At 35.5% G+C, this 22,947-nt stretch overlaps 1 protein-coding gene across 5 annotated transcripts in view; it reads right to left on the reverse strand.

Moving 5' to 3' along the window:
• Window positions 1–15,744, reverse strand: part of Scn3a (sodium voltage-gated channel alpha subunit 3) — a 116,312-nt gene extending 100,568 nt beyond the window's left edge. For all 5 annotated transcript variants that reach the window (XM_046447580.2, XM_046447575.2, XM_046447587.2 and 2 more), the window contains exon 1: window positions 15,506–15,744. The gene's annotated coding sequence lies outside the window, so the exon portion shown is untranslated. The remainder of the gene's footprint in view (window positions 1–15,505) is intronic.
• Window positions 15,745–22,947: the final 7,203 nt, after the last annotated feature.

Genomic DNA, 22,947 nt, shown 5'->3' on the forward strand with positions numbered 1-22,947 from the left:
GAACGTAGCATGAGGAACACTCGGTAATATGCTCAATAGGTATCTTACATTCAATTTTGCAGACTTACACGAGATTTGTATAAATCTTATAAATCAAATAAGTCTTCTACCATTGGCTAAAATTAAACTGAAGTGAATTGTATTTAGAAGGTGATAAATGGTTCAGAAACTTTGTTTTCAGGTGATCTAATATGTGTATTAAACTCAGGGATTCCCCCCAAATGGTTAGCTTTTCTTTGAGATTAGAATTTCATCATTTTAGTAATTTAGGAGAAGTTATTTTTTCCACAATTGAGGAAGTGGTAGCTCTAAGAGCATCACCAAAGCTTTTCTGGAAAAAGGGTAAGTGATACCAGCTGAAGAATCCTGTAAAAAGTTGCTTTACTTTATTTCTTCTTAATTGATTCCTATTTTTATCATTAATGTTATCACTAATATCAGCAATTAAATTTTTTAGAATTTTCTGAATGTTTTTATTCCTTTGTGTGTTATTTTCATTTATCCTGCCAATTTATGTATACTTTATAATATTCTAGTCTTCAATGTTTTTAGATTTTTATTTTTATTATAGCTCCATTAGTTTTAGCATCATTTTGCTTCTTTTTTTATATTCTTCATAATTGTTCTGGGAGTTGATGTTACTTATTTTTCATCAATCTATTTTGTCTTCTTTTATGCTGACCATGCCATATACCTGTTTCAGAATTTTTCATATCAAAACCATTTTCTCTCATGCAGTGGACTATACAACTGCCTCCTTAGCATTCTGTGCAAGGGCTAAAACAGATTCAAGGCTGCTCACCACAGAGCTCACAGGCCTGGCCCTCAAGTCCCTAACAGTGATTCACACAAGGAAGGGTCCACTTTCCTCAACCCTTATAACTAGAAAACAGTCCCATCTACTGCCTGCTCAATAAATATCTTTATCAAGCAGGAAATTAATTTTTTTCCAATTATTTATTTACTTATTTTTACGATTGATTTTTTTATTTTTCATTTTAGATATACGTGATAGTAGAATGACAAGCAGGTAACTTGGCCAAATCACCGAAATATCATGCAATACTAGAATGCTGTCTAGGAAAGAAGTCAAACATCCACTCCTCATGTGCTTCAGCAAGTCTTCTTTTAGCAAATTGACCACCTCATGGTGGTCTGTTACCTTAGAATCTGATATTTCTTTATGCTGTACAAAATTCATTCTTACGTTTGATTTTTTTGGGGGGTTGGGGGGGCTACCAGAGATTGAACTCAGAGGTACTCAACTACTGAGTCACATCCCCAGCCCTATTTTGTATTTTTATTTTAAAGACAGAGTCTCACTGAGTTGCTTAGTGCTTAGCTTTTTTCAGAGGTTGGCTTTGAACTCACGATCCTCCTACCTCAGCCTCCTGAGCCACTGGAATTACTTTTCTTTGGTTAGCTTTTCTTTGAGATTAGAATTTCATCATTTCAGTAATTTAGAAGTTCTTTATTCCACAATTGAGGAAGTGGTAGCTCTAAGAGCATCATCAAAGCTTTACTCGAAAAAGGGTAAGTGATACCAGCTGTTTCCTGTAAAAAGTTGCTGGAATTAATCTCTAGTGAATCGTGCCCCATCACGCTGGGCCTCATTCCTACCTTTACTCTAAAAATGTTGAGCCTAGGGGACTCAGAACTAAATGTACCTTTTTAAAAAGTAATTTCATTAACTCACAGTCTTTAATGCACTTATCACATATATTTCTTTCATTTTCCTTGTCTTGAATTTCTTATTGTGCAAATTGTAGACAACTAGTAATACACCAGCTTACGTCACTTTTTTAGAGAAGTGTGATATACTTAAAAATAAATCCTTGTAAGTATGTGATTAAAATAATTTATTTGTTCTGAAGCATGAGTATACACTTCTTATAAATAACCCATTTTTTCAAGAACTAATTTTACAATAAAATCTTGGAAGCCCAATATCCTCAACCTGGAAAGGATATTTCTGTCCATCTAGTTTTACCCATCTGGTTTATAGCAGTGATTACTAAAATTTAGCATCAGGATTACCTGGAGGGCTTTTGTTAAAACACAGCTTTCCTGACCCCACCCTAAAGTTGCCTGTCAGTAGCAGCTAGGGGTGGGGCTCAGATTTGCATTTCTAGCAAGTGCACAAGTGCTGCAGATGCCCAGGGTCCCCATTGCCACCACTGCTAGCTTAAGGAATCGAACATTTTGTATTTTTGCAGTTAGAAACATTCATATGGGTCATGCTGCTCTCATTTTAGTGATTTCTCAAGGATGACAATCATGGCTTCTGCAGTCTCATTTATTCATTCATTAATGTCCTTGATGTAACTCCTCTGAACCTGAACCTTGAAGTGATTTGTGGCAGTATTTCAGAGAGGGCTGCAGTAGCTTTCTATTTCCCTGCTTTCAAACTGACTCCCGTATTACCTAATTTCATCTTACCAGTCAGAGTGATCTTGTCATTCTTCTGCCCAGAAGCCCCTAGTAGCTAGCTGGAAAAAAAGTCCAAAATCCTTACACTTGCCTGCAAGTCATTGTGAGCCCCCCTTTCAGCTAGTTAGTTGAACTTACCTTGCTTTCCTCTGCTCCTACCTCACTCACTGGCTCTGGTTGTCCTGTCTCCAAGCGCCTGGAAGTACTCACAGGTTTTTCACCCCAGAATGCTTTTCCTCTAGTAAGCTGAATGATCAACTCACCTTCTTCAAGTACTGACAAAATTTCCCTTCTTCATGAGAACTGCTCATATTTCTTTTCCAATTATCTACCTTCCTTGCCTTTTTTTATTCTAAATCACTTATATTATATGACATAATTTACTTATAGTGTTCACTATTCACTTTCTGTCTCTCTTAGATGATACATAAAACTCAAAGGAGTATTTTGGGGAATCCCATTTTATTCAACAATGAATCCCATGTCCCTAAACGTAGTAGGTGCTCAACAAATATTTTTGACTCACTGAAATATTTAATTTCGTTTTTTCAAACAAATTTTGATAATTTTTTTAGATTTACTGTTAGAATATTTATCCCACCCTTTTTGAAAGTCATGTAAGCTATTTATGGGAACATATTTTATGATAGCAATGTCTAGTAAAAACTGAAATATCCAGTAATGAGGAATTGGTTAAGTAAATAAGGTAACTTAGTTTTTTCACAATGCAACCATTAGGTCAATAAAATATAAAATCTTTCAATGTAGCAACAAGAAAGTCAAGTTCCCAATAAGTATCTTATGCCCTAATAATATATTCCTGTTTAATCTTGATCAAAATACATACATTAAAATCCTGTTTGCTGGGTGCTGTGGCACAAGCCTATAATTACAGTGACTCAGCAAGCTCAGTCAGAAGTTTGAGGCCAGCCCCAACAACTTAGCAAAACACTTTCTCAAAAACAGAAAAGGGCTGGGAATATATCTCAGCGGTAAAGCTCCCCTAGTTCAATCCCCAGTACCTACCTACCTAAAATCCTGTCTACCTCAAAGATAGTTGTATAATTCTTTAATTTATCAGACTCTCTTCAAAATAAAGCAGAGAACTGAATGTTTCACTCAAAATATTCCCGACACCAAAATATCTTAAAGAAGTAATAATAATAGTAATAGAACACTGCTTAAGCACTTGCTGTATTCCAGGCTCTGAATACTTCAGTTAATATTCACAATGATCATATATGATAAATACTCTTGGTGTCCTCATTTTGCAGATAAGAAAAACTTAAAGTTCAGAGAAGAGAAGTACCCTGTCCAAGGCCACATAAATTTAATATTTTATAATAAATGTTTTTTTCCAATTTCAATGATATTTTCCTTTGGAAGAAGTATCCAAAGCCTTGAAAACAATTTTACCAATATTCTTCTCTGGCTCTGTCTTTCATACTCTGTCTCTATGCTCTTCTTTAGTCAAAGTGATGTATGTGCCATTCCCTAAAATTCCCCAGTCTCTGGCATTCAAAAATGTTCCCCCAGCCTAGTATATCATTAGCCAGCAATCACTGCTTTTTAAAATCCTGCCTACACTCCAAGGCCATCATACACCAATTCTGAGTCATAAGTAATTTCCCCTTGCCCTGAACTTTCCTGGCTCACTTATATTATCCTTAAAATTCATCCATGGCTTATAATGTTCTGTCTTCTATTGTTATTGAGTAAGTGTCTTATTGTTTCTATAATTACTGCTAAATTCCTTGAAGATAAGAGCTTATCTATTGACTACTCACTACAGTAAGTGGGAAATTATTAGATATCTGTTGAACATAATTACCTAAAACAAATTCTACAAAATTTCTGTCCAATGTGATATACACTGACCACATGTTGAAACCATGCACTTAGAATTTGAGTTGGTGCCAAATTTTGAGATGATAATATTTGGGGCATATGGTCTTAAATAAAATTCATCACTAATGAAATAAAAATTCTGTTCTCCTTTTCCTATTTTTGATGTTAGCACCTAGGAAATTTTAAAGTACATATGTGGGTCTCATTATATTTCCATAGGAGGTGCCACTTTTATATAAATCTTCCCCTACTCCATTACCCTCCTCCACAATTGAACAAATGCATGATTTATAAAAGGGCAATTCCTATTATAGGTGCTCCAAAAGGGAAGAGGTCTCTCTGTATTGACAGTTTTCTATTTTTTTTTTAAGATCCTTGCTTTTATCCTTAGGTTATAGGATTTTGGATGAAGAAATACTACAATGTAAAAAACTCCTCTGTCCTTAAGAAAACATTTTGTAAGTGTGTGTGTGCAGTGGAGTAAAGCTCACATTTAAACCTGACTATAACAGAATTATAGGAAGCTTTCTATTTTGAAGCAGATTGGCACTATGACAAATAGAAAGCAAACAGCATTCTCAGACTGATAGCCAATCCTGGATCCACCTTATCCTCAACCATAAGAGCGAGCCCTGGGAGTGGCCCTCAGCCTCAGTTCTCCTGCTTGCTGGTGTGCTTTAGGCAGTTTCTTCCCAGGCAAACACAGACTGTTTACTAACTGTAATCAAAATGACAGCACACTGTTTTCACAACTGAGTGCTGAGAGTTGATTGCCTTTTTTATCTTGGCAACCTGAGGACAATTTAGAACTAAGATCTTGAGGTACAACTTGCATTTCTTCCAGACGGTAGTGTTGACCCCTCCACAAATTATCTGCACTTCCTTAGAGGTTTAAAATACAGAGGGCTAGGATTTATGTAGCATGGAGCAAGAAAGGTTTCAATCACTGCCCACAGATCAGTGCTGGTGGTAAACTCCACTGGAGCACAGGGTGATGTAGGAGATTCTGGATTTCATCTGTCATGTGATTCTTCATTAGTGGAAACCCAACTGTAACCACAGGAGGAGGCCTTGCGTATTAAGCACATCCTGTGAATAGGCAGGTCACCTCAAGAGGTGCCCCAGAAGACAGGGTGACACATCAGAAAATCATGCCCCTGCCCCATGCTGTTTAGAAACAGGATTTAACAAAAAGATGGGAGAGAGAGACAGACAGAGAGAGAGAGAGAGAGAGGGCAAGGGGAAACTAGTTGTAATTTAGGCAACCTTTATTCTAGACTTGCCTCTGCTCTCACTTGCTGTGATATATTGAACACTCAAGATCTCAGGTGTGTAGTGTCCACATCTGCAATAAATGAAAGGATCAGAGGGAAACTGACCAGTTAATTTATAGTGCTTCTTTTATCACTAAAACTCCAGGTCAGTGTCCGGACTTGACTCTGTATTTATCTCCTCATGAAGAAGAGTCTGAAGGCACAGCAATATCCCAAACCTTGAACAAGGGTGACTGGATCCTTCACCAATCATGGTACTAAGGTGGGAGGGCTATACCTATTAAAGGATATCTTTAAATTTAGAAGACTTTGATAAACTGGATGCTTGCATAGGTCCTCTCTATCTCAAATTGAAACTTGTTTTTCATGAATAAATAATTGAATGCCTTGAATAGAGCATAGGTTGAAGGCTGATTGCTGAAAAGAACTATCTCTTGAATCCTTTCTAATTATAGATATTCAATTCTATATACCTGATTTGCTCATGAAATGGTATTGTTGAAAAAAATTTTGGAGCTGGGTTGTGGCTCGGTGGTAAAGCACTCGCCTAGCATATGTGAGGCACTGGGTTTGATCCTCATCACCACATAAAAATAAGTAAAATAAAGGTCCATCAAGAATTTAAAAAAAAAATCTCATCTTAGAACTATGCAAAGTGCAATTTTTTAAAACTACAAAATTTTAAGGGTGATTTTCCGTGAAATGTAACCAGACCCTTGGTTATCTCCCCTTAAAATATGGCCTATTGAAACAAAGATAATGCAAGGGGGGGAAAAAAAGTTATTGCTAGGATCTGAATCCAGGACCCAGAGAGTCCGTGTTTTTCCTTTAGTCATGGAGCATATCATTGGTACCAAAATAGAGCGAGGGACTGCGTACACTGCCCTGATTTAGGTGTGATGATGCCACTTACTGCAGCAGGGAGCGCAGAGTGGAAGGTCTCTGCGCATAAAGGCAGGAGGGATGCTGTTCAATGCTCAATTCTTTTGAAGCCAAAGAAGAGCCACAATTCTACAAGGTAAGGGAAAATTACATTGATGCAAAACTTTATTTTAAACAGGGATTATAGCGACCAAATTGCTAACAAAAGCCAGAAAGAGCGGCCTGTCTCCACCTTTCCAAGGGTAGAGGATCTAGTAAGTGAGGCACACTGGCTAGAGAGGGCAGCAAAGTTGAGAAAACTAAGATGAGCAGAAGGGGAAAGAAGCCAGGTAGCATAGATACCCTACCCAGTGCCAGGTGTCTCTTCAAGGACATGGGTGATTCAGGGTTCTAACAAAATTGTCTGTGCAAATGGGACATTGAAGTTGCTCATTCTTCAAGTGCTCCCCCTCCTTTTAAAAAATTAATAGAGTCTTTTTGTTAAGAGCTATTTTAGGTTTGCAGAAAAATTGATTGGAAAGTACAGAGAGTTCCCACATCAGATGCCCCTTTTATGGCTTAAATATTTAGTCTTCAAATTTTTTATTCAGAAAGAAATTAAGAGACTAAGTAGAAAATATTTTGTTATGCATAAAACTTCCCCCAAACTTTCCTGAGAGTTGTGGATTGTTGAAAAAGTATTTATTATTTTCTGGTTAAATTGATTTCAGAGTGTTGTCTGAAAACTGACACCATTGTGGTGCCTTTAGTGGGACATTCAAAGACTTGTGTCTGACAATGACTAAGGATAATTTTAAGTTACCAAGTAAAAAATCATATCTTACAAATGTATACAAGAGGTAGTTTACCACTGTTGTGGTTCTTTACTCTTCTGTGTTAATTTACATGAAGATCTGCATCATATTTGATTTGCTCTCCCGCTTTTTTAAAATTTTTTTTTATAGTTGTAGATGGAGAGCATGCCTTTATTTTATTTATTTTTATGCAGTGCTAAGGATGGAGCCCAGTGCCTCACGCGTGTTATGCAGGCATTTTGCCACGGAGCTATAGCACCAGCCCTGTGCTGCCACTTTTAATTAACTCTTCAGTATTATGCTTTCTTTCTCAAAATGTACTGGTAAAAAGTTGGAAAGCTTTCCCCAAAAGGATCAAGTTCACTCCTATGGTTATCACCAAGTTGGTGGATGGGAATGGTCATATCAATAATAAACTATTCAGTCTCTATACTTATTTGAACCTTTTCAGGCTTTCATCCTTATGAATATATGACTGTCATATCATTTATATTTTCATTGTGGACTGCCCAAATATTTTGTGTATTGTGGGAGGATGTATTTTTTTTTTAAGTAAGTGATCGGTCTCAGTATGAGAACCAAACATTGTGTCCTAGACATTTATTATAATGCTGGCCCTGAACATGATATTGTGTTCCTTCTGTTTGCCATAGAAGCACCAGGAAACTGCTTCAAACTATAGATATTCCCATCTTGAGATTTTACAGATCTTGTCTATATGATGATAATATTACTGACCAGACTGACAGAATGTTAGAGATGGTAATGAAAGGCTAGTTAAATAGTCATATTAAATGATGATCCTCTGAAGGAAAGACTAGGGTGGAATCTGCTCTCAAGGACATAAAGGATTGTTTTATTAATGGCTCCCATGGTTTCCTCCCCAACTGTGGAAAGGATTGTGGGGAAACCAACGAGGAAAATCAACGGAGGTGTTAACCCAGGAAGTGTCTCCTTAAGGAGCTGAAGACGCTGACTCACGTTAATAATGGAATTCCTTTTAAGGAGTGAAATTAATTATTAATTCTACTTAGCCACTAGGTTAATTCACTTCCATCTAACAAATATAACTCTTTGAAAACGTATTCTTAAATTGCATTTTTGGCTTTTAAAAAAATTGCAGTTTACAAAAACTGCCTTTTTAAAATCTTCCAAAGATTACAGTTGAAAAATACTGGAAATTAAGTGTTTTGTCCAGGATAATCTGGAAATTCAGAGTGTCTTTCAATAGACTTGCTCTTGTTTGATTATTTAAGACTTAATTCTCAAGACAACAATTTATATACAGAAGAAAAACAAGGGTGAATTCTTGATTATATAAATTGAAATTTACTGATTCTTACTTAAGTATGTACAATTGTTTGGATGGTTACTTTGAAAATATACCATAAACCGCACCTGGCTCAAAAGGGTTAGGTGTAAGAAATCAACTATTTGAAGTATAAAATTGCTAAACATAGAGAATAAACACCAACTTGTTCTTTTCTATTGCTTCTTTCCTATGAGTGTATTTTTTGTTTAATTTCTTAAGTATCTTAATACCTTTACTTAACAGATGCCTACTCTTAGCATTTTGAAATTTTTTCAAAAGTGATTTGTCAGCTATCCTTCACTTCTTCAGCTACATTTTCATTAGCTTCTCTCATTTTTCTCCACCTTCCTCCAGTCAATTGATTCTCAAACCTGGTTGTCTATTTGAACTCTTTTTGTAGAACTTTAAACAAAACACTGACACCCAGGCTCAGCCCCAGAGAGCCTAACAGAATTGGTAGACAGTGGAGCCAACATTGCTCTTTTCTGGGCTTCCCAAGTGATTCTAATGTGCATCCTCAGCTGTGGGCCTCTCTGAATGAGCTCCTGGTGTTGTACCACTTTCTGTTTTCCCTCAGAATGTCTGTGTACCTTTTTTCCTTTAAGCTGGTAGTTTTTAATCTTCCTGTCACGCTTCGATTATTAAAGTTTTATAAATTTTTTCTTAGGTCATTTGGCTTTTTCTTTCTGACCTCTTATTTATTGGCCAAGAAGTTCTTATTCCAAGTACATGTGTTTGATTTGTATTCTTATCAAAAGTTACCCACGTTTTATGTCAATGGAAGATTCACAATAAGATCATGAATTACAATTTTGCTTTTGTTCCAATGCTAATAGTCTATATGAGTAAATATGTAAGGATTGATAGTAGAACTTGTTGCAGTTGTTAAAAACGAACAGTAAGAACGGGTTTGGGGGGCTGGTAGTATAGCTCAGTGGCTTAGTGGTGGAGTGTTGGCCCAGCATGCATGAAGCTCTATGTTTGATCCCCAGCACTACATAAAGGGAGAGAGAAAGAAAGAGAGAGAGAGAGAGAGAGAGAGAGAGAGAGAGAGAGAGAGAGAGAGAAATCATTTAGTAGGCCAGGTGGGGATGTAGCTTATTGGTAGAGCACTTGACTAGCATGTTCAAGTTCAATCCCTAGTACTGTAAATAAAGAGACAGAAGCACCAAGAAGGAATTTACTTTAATTGTTGTCATTATTGACAATGATTAAGATAATATAAAGTATTAGAACTTTGAGGCCACATAGGTCTGGAAGATATGTAAATATTCTATCAACAACATTTTTCAGTTTCACAGATAAAGGACTTATGTATCTATAAGTTTTCAACTTTAAAGATAAATCTCAATAGTTTCAGAATACAGCAGGTGTGAAGATATAATATATGGAACCAACTAACACATCAGGAACAAGATATCAACAGCAAGGGAAGCCTTAATAGCAACAGAAAGAAAAGGAAGGATCTATGATGTTAACTAAACTTCTGTGGTGATATAAATGTTAGCAGGAAAAAAACAGAATCCTGGGAGGTAATGTGTGGACTATTCAGGAATTTGAAAAGAAGAGATAGAGAAAGGGTTGGCAACAGGTTGAGGCTAGAGTACTAGATAAGAAACCTGAGTTCCAGCAGAGCTGTGCCTCCAAATATGGTCAAGCCATTTCCTTTCCATAAAGTTTCTTTTCCCTCACTGGCAAGAATATTGGTTGGATTGAGAAAAAGAAACTGGCCACACTGTGACTGGATTCTGCCAATAGCCATGTTGCATCAGATCTGCCCAGTATTAAGTTCAATAGATGACCACATTCAACAAGAGGAGATTTCTACTAAAATTCTGGACTTCTCAGGTTTTTCAGAAAAATCATTGCATTCACCAATTTAGGTTCTGAGAGGGAACTTCCCCTTTTTAGCAAGAGCATGAGTTTTCTGGTTCTTCAGTTTTCAGCCTGAATGGCTCCATTCATTTTTCTCTGATTCACTTGGCCCTGTAGGAGTTTGGATTTGTTTCCTCTATAACTTATTCTTCAAGGTCATTTCCAACCGTAATTCCATGTTTAAAAAAAAATGCCCAGAATACTTCAGACCTCTTTGGTTAGGGCAAAGAAAAATAACTTAAGAAAAGTAAACATCACAAGCAGAAGCACCAAGGAGACAGAGAAAGTAACAAATAGATGACCAACTCGCAAATAGAGGCTAAGCTCACAAAACACGTCCTATTAAACCTTATGCACCAATATGCTGGTGTTCTACTCCAGAAGCACAATGTCACATTTTAGCAGTAAGAGTTGTGATTTAGTGAATTATTGTAGTTCAAGCTCCTGGGAAAGAAAAAGCACAAAATGTTCTGTACAACTCAAATAAGAATAAAGTATATTCTGACCATCAGGAGATTACAATTCCCAAAAGGGAACTTCTTGGCAGAAAATGGCCAAAGTTATTTAAAGAGTGACTTCCCATCTTTGAATTCACCCATTGAATAAAACAATATTAAAACACTCTTCAATAATTCAGGGACCTTCATTTCTCCTTCTTTGGTTAGCACAGAGCTTAATCACATGAAGGTCTCACTATATAAAGTCTCTGAAAGGACTAAAGCTTAACTCATTTAGTACAGAAATAACTCTGGACTTTCCAAAGTTATCTGAGCTTACACAGTCCCTGAAAATTCCCTTGAATAATCATTTCCTAGCATGTTTATGTGAACTGAATTTTAATATTGTCAACCTGCTTGTGAGCTATTTTGCAGTTGTTCTTTATTTGCATATCTTAGACAAAAACTTCCTGAAAATTCTTTCCATAAGGTCTTTTACCACTTCAAATTCAGAGAAGAAAAAGATGGGACATAAAAAAATCAATCAGTAAATACTTGGCACATTAAAATTTGTGGTATCCCGCTGAGCAGGCACTCATATTCATTTTAAAGGATTCTCCTGTGTCTAATTATATGTCTAGATCTAGATTCAAATTTCAGATCTCTAAAGAGCTGGGGCAGTTCAAAGAACAAAGTATGTCTTTGTGTAGCAGGACAGAAATATTTTATTTATTGCTGCATTATTAAGTAAATGAAAATTAGCCCTATTCTGCTCTGAAATTAGTGTCTACAACTTGTTATAACTCATTAAAATGTAACTAAAGAATGTGTTAACTTCACTCTGGAGAGAAAAATATTGTTATTTAAAGCCAAACTACAAAAGTAGACTCCTGATCAAAGACAAATGTGTGAACTTGTAAGACAAAGCAACAGTATGACTGGCTCTCTTCCTTCCCAAATTTTATGACTACCTCAAAGAACAATCACCTTCATATCAGTAATTCAGATGTCCACATTGTATATTGATTTTCTAGGAAAATTTTTTTATGGGGCAAAATTCAAATGGACAAAAAAAGATAATCTAGAATTAAAATTAGTCAAAGGTAAAAAAAAATAGAAACTAAAAATATAGAAGTGAAGTGTCAATGTCTTAAATTATATTTCAGAAGTAGGTGCGTTATTAATCCTCATTGTTTTGGAAAACCAGTAAAATGACCATCAAAATTATGGTAGAAATGAATAATGTACTTTTAGGTGACAAGTTAAAGACTAATTCCCAACCTTCAGTGAACTCTCAATGTTTCTATACATGAGAGACCAGAAAATAGTAATCTGCACAGCCATTAGTGCAAAAAAATTTCACTGTCTATTCACAAGTTCATTCTTCAGTGAAAGGAAAGCTTGTCTTTGCATGCTTATGTTTATGTATGCTCAAGAGCTAGGAGTGACCTAGAATCAACAGAGATGACCAGCAGCAAATCCAAGCACAGCATTAGTCTGACTGAACCTTCACCCTCCTGTTTCCAAGCTTCGAGAGCTCTCAGGTCTCTCAGATCTGTCTAATCATGAATCCATTAAGTCATCTGGGCTGCCATGAAGATGAAGCTGACAGCACAGTTACTTGAATCAGTTTAAAGAGGCCCAGGGTGGTTGAGGGGAAGGATTAGGAGGCCTGGGGTGCTAAAAGGCCTAGCTCCCAGAGATCCAGTAGCACACAGCTGTCAGGAACACACAGCTGCTCTTAGAGAAAATCTTTGGAGGGAAACAGGGATTTTGCAGTATATCAACAATTTCATCAGTCTCGGTTCACCTTTCTACCTTCCATTGTACCATTAACCGGATTTAAACAGCAAAGAGTTAGTGGGTTGATCACATAGCCAAGACATTTCCAGGATTTAGGTTCTGTGATCTGATGCTCACAGTAGAAATTATTTGGCGTTTAAATTTGACTTTGGATGAAACCTAGACTGCGTCTGTGAATCGTCCCAGAGGTCTTTTGTTGAACATGTAATATCTATTGAAGCAAACCGGTCAATCTCCTTGTTTCTATTTTGTTAAAAAAGAAAAAGGCATAGAAACAGAGTTCATGATAATATATTTGGACAGATAGAACTGTCTTTGAGAAGGTATTACAGACTTCTATGAACTCTCCAGAAAGCGCCCAGAATGTTGCCGCTAATTGGCATTATTATAGGTAACACATTTATTGCTGTTGTTTCAGCAAGGGCGATCTTCCAGGATGAGAATTATTCACTGTTCAGCTACAGAAGTTCTTGGCAGTTTCATTCTAACCTTCCTGTTGTGGCAGAAGGTAGTTTACCACTGGCACTAACATTAACAGTGATACCTGTTCCTTTCGGTGGGTGTTTGTCGAGGTGCAGACAGAGAGAAGGAGGCAGTAATCATGTTCCACGCTCTATACTATACGCCAAATAGACATTATCTCCTCTCCCCATTCTTGTAAGTAGGCATTATTATTACCATTTTACAGATGATGTATTAGAAGTTCAGAAAGCTTAAACGTTTTTGTCAAGGAACACTGGAGCAAGGATTCAACCCGCCACACTCTTTCTCTTAACCACTTCTCCATATTGCTCCCTACTTCTTTCCACACAGAAGAAACTGACCAAGGACCACCAAAACATCTCTGTTTCTCTATCCTCATGCTTATTACACCTTTCATTGTAATATGCAGCTCAGTGAGAGCCAAATGTGTCTTAGATTATATTTAAGGGAGAAATAAAAGAATTTTAAAAGGAAAAGGGTCTTCGTATATTATCTTTGATTTCAATTCCCATCTTTTACAGGAAGGAAAATGTACTTCAGTGATACATGGTGTCTTTTCTGAGGCAACAAAGCTCATTAGTAGCAGAACTTGAACCAGATCCTCAAAACTCCACTTCAGAGCCCAATCTGTTTCTATTATATGAAAAAATGACACTATCATTCTTGACCTTACAAATGAAATCACAGATAGATTCTTATAATCAAACTTGTTTTATATGTCATTTAATTTCTATCAAAATTTCAAATGGCACATTTTGTGAAGAGTCTGTCTGGTGCATTTGCTTTTTCGTTCTGACTACACATACAGATGAACAACCAAGAGATTATTGCAACTAAGGGAGAAAAGGGCAACATTCAGGGCCAAAATGCAAACACCCATTCATAAATGTAAACCACCTCAATCAACCAGCTCTGTTGTTTACGGAGAACAAAGTTACTCACATCAGTCACCTGTGGGGCAGCACGTTGTACAGCACAATACCCTCAAGCCAATTCACATTTATTTCTAAGAACCCTTTCCAAAGAAACAGTTTTCTTTATGTCCTATAGTAGGAGTTCTTCTAAAATACACAAGACCAGGGCTTTCCACAGAGGCAATCACTATTTTAAAATGCTTTTAGGGGGAGTGTTAGTGCCATTCAATGTAAATTGTTACTTGAGATCTCAGTTTTTTACCATATTATTAGAAATTATGGTCCAGACACCTCCAATTCTATTTTTAAGGCCCTTTCAGCTAGCAGTGACCAGAAACCCAGGTTGAAATCATAGGTCTTTATTTCATAAAGGGCAGACACTATTTGGAGCAAATGCCATGAGACGCTTCCATACAAATTCCTACAAGCACGTATGCCTTTATCTTTGTCCTCATAAGTGACAGTGCACTACCTGTTGTATACATTAAAAAGCCTTTATCATTTAAAAAACTTGTATTTCAATTATTACCCACAGAATTTCTGTCCACAATTTTCTATTCTAAATATATAATTGCTGGCTGAATGAAACACTGATGGTTATGGTATAAAAATATTTTAAAGACACCTATAGAAAATATAGACCATAGATAAATTATTGTCCTTTTGGATTAAATGGCTCTTCCTGGTAAATAATAACCAATCATTAAATCCACATAGAGAAAAATAAACAGAAATATATCAAGCTTATGGGACTATTTACCCAGAAGATATAATACCCTTTAAATCAGTGAATTAAAAGGTAAATATTTAACATAAGATGAATATACTAAAAGAAAAGGAAATAGCACATTATGGAACACATAGAGATCATTTTATTATTGAAGATTAAATTTCTTTGTAATGATTAGTATCGGTGATCTCCTTTCCTCTATAAAAACAGATTTTGGAGAAAAATGATAATGTGTCTCTAACAGACAAGCACCTCTGTATTGTTATCACTCCTATATGCATGGCCTCTCCAAAGCTACTAAATAAAAGACTAAAGCATAAAAAAATATAGCTCCAATGTCACTGTACATTGATGTATAAAGAAACAGGACACACTGAACATTTAAATAGGTGAGATACAGCCATAAAATCCATTAGGTTTGCTTTAAGTGTAATAAACTATATTTTCTCTGAATACAATGAATAATAAGCATCTGCATGTTTCAAAAACACAAGATCATTAATGCCTAGTCTGTACTGTAAGTCACCATTTATAGACACAGGCTCTATTTCTTTTGAAAGATAAAGAATAGTAAGCAGTTTACACATCAAATGATGCATTTGGTTCTTGTAATTTATATTTAAACCTTGTATTAAAAATAACACGAAGATGATTTTAAAATGAGAAAAATGACCTGCTTGCTAGATTACATGGTGCAAAAAATTAAATGTTTTGTCAGCTTACCTGATAGAAAGCCTTAGGAATCAGAGCACAACAAAGCCCAGCATCCAAGATGGTTAGACTGTAACACGCCTTCCCCTGCAGTTCTTCAGATATTTGGCCACAGAGGCTTGCAAATTAATTACAATTTTTTTCTTGCTTTCTCTGTGGACAAGAAAACAAAGAGACCTTTCCAGAATCCTCTCTGCTTATGCCTCCGCTTCCTGTTCTGAGATTCACTCTATGGTACCCAACATATATCAGAAAACAGCTTTGAAAAAAAAAAAAAAGAAGAAGAAGAAAGAAAGAAAAAGAATGGCTGGCAGCACCCAGCGTGGTACCGCCATCTACTGGCAGACTTGCAAAATCGAACAAAAGGCAGAACACTCCCATTATTCTCTATCTAGGGAGAAGGTAAACCTGTGTGGAAACGTCGTGAACAAGATGACAGCAGTGAGGTGAAGGAAGGTAACACTTCCCAAGTTGCAAAAAATGTAGTCTGTCTGCCACACCTGAGTATGTACAAAGAGACCCTTTTGCATACCCAGTTATTTAAAATCACTAGCAGATTTTTTTTTTAAGTTTTATAAATTTGGAAACTTCTTTCACTGATAAATTGCTAAAAGGTTTTTTTTTTAATCTTCAAATTTCTATTCAGAAATGATACTTATAGGCTACCTTATATCTTGTATGTAGAGTTTTGTAAGATCTCTTCTATGGCCTTCTTTGATTTTCTGAAAATATTTTCTCTTCATCGTGTGAATTATTTTCAAAGTTTGTCACTGGGACTTTTAGAAAAAAAATATAATAAATTTTCGAGAAGAGTCTTTTTATGTTGTTTTATGTTAAAATGTTTACCAGAAACTACAAAAATATCCTTTACCTTGGTAAAGCCTAGTTAATTTAGATCATTGGTTATAACAAGGTGTATTTGTACAACACTAGGAATTTTTGGAATTCATCCTAAAGAAGATAATTCAGATGAATTTTAATATGTAGGTCTTTAAATACTTAAGAAAACATATTTTATAATGATATTAAAACATACACTACATAATGAAAGTGAAAATTTTTACCTGTTAAGAGATTTCTCAATCCAAGTGTGATTTTTTCATTTGACTTTTCAATTTATTTTCAAGCAAACAACTATAATTTACAAAAAAAAAAAAAAAAAAAAACTAAATACAGTTGTACTGATGGAACGACTGCATGGACAGACAACAACTAAGTCAAGAATTATATTAGCTTTGAAGACAAAGATAGAAACATACAGTGTCTGTCATTTTAAGCAGCTTACTTGTAACAAAGAGAGACAAATATAGCTGACAACATATTTTCAGCAATGTGCTTGGGAAACATTATTTACTTACTTTTTAATTATAGCCCACACTTTGCTTGATGGCAGAAAAATAAAGTCTAGTCAAAGTGAATCACTTGAGGCTCTTCCCAATGATTTCAGCTTTACACTAAACCCGTGCATGATTTTCCTTTTCCATCTCTTCTCATGGAGACTGATGTAAGTTCAGGAAAACCTACATAGATGGAGAATTCACAGTGTGATCCCTGGCCTTTCCCCTTCCTATGTGAACATTCACTGAGGTCTAGAATCTGGTCTGATCCATGGACACTACCATCCCTCCACATCTACAATGCACCCACACTTCCATTTGGCCCCAGAACAACATTCCTTCATCTTTACAGGGCAACATCCTTTATTTACAACTATTATTTATCTCAGGATTCAACAGCCTTTCCTCTCAGCTAACTTTTGATCCTGGCCTTGGCAATGGAGGGAATAAAAACAAGTAGCATCTTTTCAGCATCACTCCCTCCAGGTTGTAATTGGATGATTAAAGCCCGCCTCCCTTTCCCAGGCAGCCATCTCTTTTCTACTGTTTCCAATCCAAGGGATATAAAGCACTCTGTGGGCTTTAGGCAGGTGAAGTGCAATCTCTGCTCCACCAAAATATCCATACTTCTCATTTTTCCAACTTTTTACTGAGTAAAATACCTACAGTTCCTGTATCAGAGAATCCACTTGGGTCGGGTTATTTTGCTTCTAAACGAACTCTCTTTCCAGTCAGAAGAGCTTGTTTGGATTTTTCTTTCTATGTCATAATGAATTGGATCTACAAGTTTTCCTCTTAAATCTTTCTATCTTATACTCAAGGTATCAGTATATTATGGCTGCTATAACAAAGTACCAAACTGGATAACTTATAGCACAGAAATTTATTGTCTCACAGCTCTGGGGGCTAGATGGTCAAAATCAGATATCAGAAGACACATGCACCTCCGAAAGGGGAAGGATACTTCCTTTTCCTTTTTCAGTTCCTGATAGCCTCTGACATTTCTTAGCTTGTGATAGTGTAGCCACATATTTCCACATATACATGATGATTTCCTTGCATCTCTTCACATAATCCTCCCTCTGTGCATATCTATCACTATGTCCAAATTTCTGTTTTTTATAAGGTACCCATTATTTCAAGTGAGGATAGACCCTAATGATCTCATTTTAGCTTAATTCTGTGAAGACCCTATTTCTAAATAAGGGCATAGTCTGAGGTATTAGAAATTAAGACTTCAACATATGTTTTCAGAGGGAAGGGACACAATTCATCTTCTATCATCTAGATTGAAACCTTTTAAATTTAAAGCACAAGAATATGATCATTATTTTGACTCTTTCTGATGATAATTTCACTTAGACCATAATAACCTTGGAATTTGGCCAGAATTAAGGGTTGGAGGTTGGGATCTGGAGAAAAAGCCTCAGATAATATTTTAAATATTTACAATAGTAAAAATAGTAATGAAATTGACATTTATTAGTAACATGTATCAGTCACCATTGTAAATGTTTTTTTAAAAAATATTCATTTAACCTTCACCCACAGATATGTTATCCACATTTACAGAGGAAGAAGCAATGAAATATGGAGGGAAGCAAAAACATACCAGTCACTATTTCACATATCATTGGAACACACAAGCATTATAAGAGAGTGAGATAGCTCCTATATTACAAATAGTTGCTAGGAGTGGACGATCATAAAAAAGTAAGTTTCCATAATTTAGGCCACTGTTACGCACATATTCAATGCAAATTTATGATATCAGATTGTGTCATTGGATAAATTTTCAATTATAAGAGATATCTATATTCCAATGACTTCAACATTTACTTCTCTAGTCACTGACAAATTACCCCTGTTCACCATCATTTAACTAAATGTTCATTAATTGTTCCAGTCCCAAGCACTGCACGCTAACTTTGCCACTAGAAATAATACTTAGTAGAATATTCATTCTAACACCCACCTTGAGGACGCTGGATACCCAAAACAGTTCCCCATTAGTGTCTTCTAGGGAGCTAATTTTGGGGGGTGGTTAATATTAAGACACATTTTAATAAGAATTGGATTGAACAAAATAAGAAAAGCTGTAATTATTGTGTCAGTATACCTCATAGCAAGAAGAAATAATAAGTCAATGCCAACAAAGAGACCTTTCCTCCGCGTTGTTAAGAGAAACTGACTTTAGAAGGTCAGAATTTGTCATTTTGAATAGAAAAATGGAGAAGTGACCAGAAGGGGGATGTTATAATGCTAACCTCCCTGTGTCTTTTGCTCTTTCCTTCTGCAGACAGAATGACAGATAATGTTCAGGTCTTCAGTAAGTGGATCCTGGGGAGATTTAGGTAAAAATAGTTCCCGGCTGCAAACATAAAGCTCCTGGAAGTATAGTGGGATCTAATCGTACTTTGTAAACATATCCTACATAAATAAGAAATATTCAGAACATTGTAGAGCTAACACTTCCCGTTAGGCTCTTTGGGTTGATCTCTTCATCCCTTCAGCTTCTGGTTCCTTAAGGTCTTTGATTTTAAAATTTTCATAGCCAACTGCTTTTTCATTATTTCTACAGATCCTGTGAAAAAGTTCTGATTTGTGCTCTATCCCTCGCTTTTTAGATTATTGTTTCCCAAATGGTGTTCACAGGAACACTATTGTCCTGATGAATTAATGAAGTACATCAACACACTCACCAGAATGGCTAAAATTCAAAACGCTGATTGTGCTATGTATGAGAATCTGGTGCAACAGCAATTCTCCTGTATAACTGATGGAAGTTTCAATTAGTACAACCATTTTGAACAACAGTTTGGCATTGTCATCTAAAGCTGAGCACAAGTGTACCCTATGAGTAAGGGATGTTATTAGGCAGATATCTGACAGAAATGTGCATGTATATGGGCAAAAATTTTCATAGTTGCATGAAGGAAAACAGCAGAATTGAAAAGGAACCCAAATGTTCAACAGCAGAACAATGGATAAAGGAATTATGGTGTATTTGAGACATACAGACGTGATATATCATACAGAGATTAAATGAAGGAACTACAGCCACCCAGTGAGACATGGAGATTTTCACAAATGTAAGATGGAATAGAAAGAAGAGAGACAGATATAAAAAAAACATGGTTCTAATTATTAAACTTAAAACAGGGTAAATGTGTTCCAGTGTTTGGAGTGTAAATATTGGTTTCTCTTGAGACAAGATAGTCTTTGGCAAAGATTGGTTGAAATAAGGGCCATTCTGGGACTGGTATGATCATGTTTCTTGACTTAGAGGGGTAATTACGTAGGCATTTATGATAGTTGATTGAATCAAATATTTATACTTTGGATACTTTTGTTTTATGTGGATTATCATTCCAATTACAAAAACACTCTTATATCAATGTTGTAACCTTTATACTTCTAGGGAGGGAAAGGGAATTAAATTGAAAGGTTCAGAATTTCCAGGATTTTGTCTATACATTTCTGTTCTGTTTCAACCTCGTGCACTTTTATATTGGTGTATTAGCATATTTTTTTTCAAGTTGGTATCTTGCTAAATTGCCCAGGCTGGTCTCAGACTCATGATTCTCCTGCCTCAGTCTCCCAAGTAGTTGGGATGACTGGAGCACATGGCCACACCCAGTTCTTATTAATATAATTTTTCAAAGTAAACTTAAGATATTAAAAATGTATTAAATATTTTCTTTCATACCCTCAATACTTATGTGTCCCTCAGTTATTCCTTTTTTAAGCTAAATGGATCTCTTTTTCTATTTTAAGTTGAGTCCACCCTGGAATCTATCTTCATTTAAGCTAATATCCAGCTTCTATTTTTCTGCATTGTGTCACTTTGATGAAAAAGTTACCTGCCACTGTGCTGGCATTTATGTTAAATGAAAATAAATTGACTTCCCTTATGCTCTTTATGCCTCTACAGCTCTATAGTGCACTTTAGATTGGAATCTCCTGATGATAAATACTGAGACTAACTCGTTTTTTCTCAGTGACTAATATATAAGTTGCCATGAGTTATATAGAGAAATAAATGATCTCCTGATGAAGGGCAATGACATGCTTTCACATTTATCGAGTCTTTTCTCTTTATAACATCTTTAGAATTTGAAAAATGTATGTATGTCTTACATTTCTCATTTGGAAAAATTGATACAGAAAAGCAAAAATTACACCATGGTAAAATTGTTCTAAAAATTAAGATAATTTTCAGTTTAAAATCTACTCACTAGATAATATTATATATTAAGGACTCAAATATTCCAGATGTGATAACTTTCAAAATATTATTTATTAGATGTACTTGAATTCAATAACATCAAAAATTTTAAACTTTTATTATAAAAGAATAATACAGTAAAACATAATCTCCATGAGACATCCAGTGTAGATGATCTCCGGTGCTGTAGCTATATACTATATAATTGCAGGGTTTTTTAAAAAATATATTTATTTATTTGTTAGGTGTAGATGGACACAACACAATGCCTTTATTTTTATGTGGTGCTGAGGATCGAAACCGCGTCCCGCCCGTGCTAGGCGATTGCTCTACTGCTGAGCCACAATCCCAGCCTCTATAATTGCAGTTTTATAAAGATGTCTTGAACCACTAATACTGTTTAGTTGCTGTTACCTTTATTGAAATTACTGTCCTTTATTGCCATTCTCATCACCATTTCTCTCCAACAAGTGGCCAACTACTACCTGTTCTGGAATATTCAGAGTAATAAACTTGATATCCTCTCTTGCTTTCCCCATAAATGACTTAGATACCCTCTGCTGTATTCCCCAAGCATTATGTGGTGGCATATATCAGACTATACTTCATAATGTACTACACTTACATACTGACATATTTACTTTCAACCACCCTCTCCAACACTCTCCTACACAAGACTACAAATTCCTTGAGAGCAACCACAATACTTTCTCATTTCTTTCTTAAATTACCTAATCCAATTCTTGACATATAGTAGCCAGAACTCAATAGGTATCTGCTGTAGGTAGGATAGCATTTTGTCATCATCTATGTTTTATTATGCCATTTACCACTCCCATTTAGAAAGCCAGTAACAAGGAAAGCTTTGTCATTTGACAAAGAGTTAAATAAAAATTCTTCTATTTAAGAAAAATAAGAAATTTTGTTCCACCTTACCAATAGCATAACGTCCCATGGTAATCTATACCTAAGTGCAAGTATCCTTAGTATCCTTAACACTACTGCCTATCATAGAGCTATACATGTTTTTAGAAGTAAAAATGATTCAGCCATTCATAGGACTAAATATTCTTAGGTACTTGTAAATGATGATAGGATTTTATTCACAGGTGTGAAGCAGTTAAGGGAAGGTTCTGGGAGATACACTTCTCTGCTCCTCTCAGGAAAGGTCGCCAGATGATCTGTTTACCCATATGCACACACTCTCCACTCTAGGGCTTTGTGACTAAGCAACAGGCCTTTTTTTTTTTCCTACACACTTTGTTAGTGTGACACTGTCAGACTTTCAGATCATCTAAGCATAGGGAAAACATTTTTTTTTCCATGAAGCCTTAGTATCTATTATTGCTAATTATAAACAAGTACTTTAAGATAAATCATTTATACAATCTCTCATTCTATCTTCTAAAATTCAGTGCCTGCAAGTAACTGACAAAGTCTACATCTATATTGATAAAATTAATATGAGCAGAGTTAAATTTTTTATTTAATGTGTCTATATAGTTTTTTTGGAAATATTCACTTGCATTTTATTTATAGCTTGACTTATGTTTTGCTGTTTATTTTGCATTATTAATTCTAAAACAATAAAAAGGCAAACCATTTTTAGACAATATGACTTCTAAGTCTAAATGATGTGATGTTTTGAACATGTATTTTATGAAATATGTATTTTTGTTGTTTTTCTCTTTTAAAAGACATTTAACAACAAAATGTCTCACAGTTTGTAAGCTCACTTTTTTAGTGGAGAAAATAAAGGAATTATTTTAAAATCAGATTGATAATAATTGAAATTTCTATGTGTTCCTATTTCAGAAGACCACCCCATTAATTTCACACAAGGCACATTGATTAAGACAACATTACAATGTACTATGAGAAAGGAGAGG

The sequence above is a fragment of the Marmota monax genome, unplaced genomic scaffold, assembly GCF_021218885.2.
Source record: "Marmota monax isolate L192 unplaced genomic scaffold, Marmota_monax_Labrador192_F-V1.1 WCK01_AAM20220418_F8-fsc00007, whole genome shotgun sequence".
NCBI lineage: Eukaryota > Metazoa > Chordata > Mammalia > Rodentia > Sciuridae > Marmota > Marmota monax.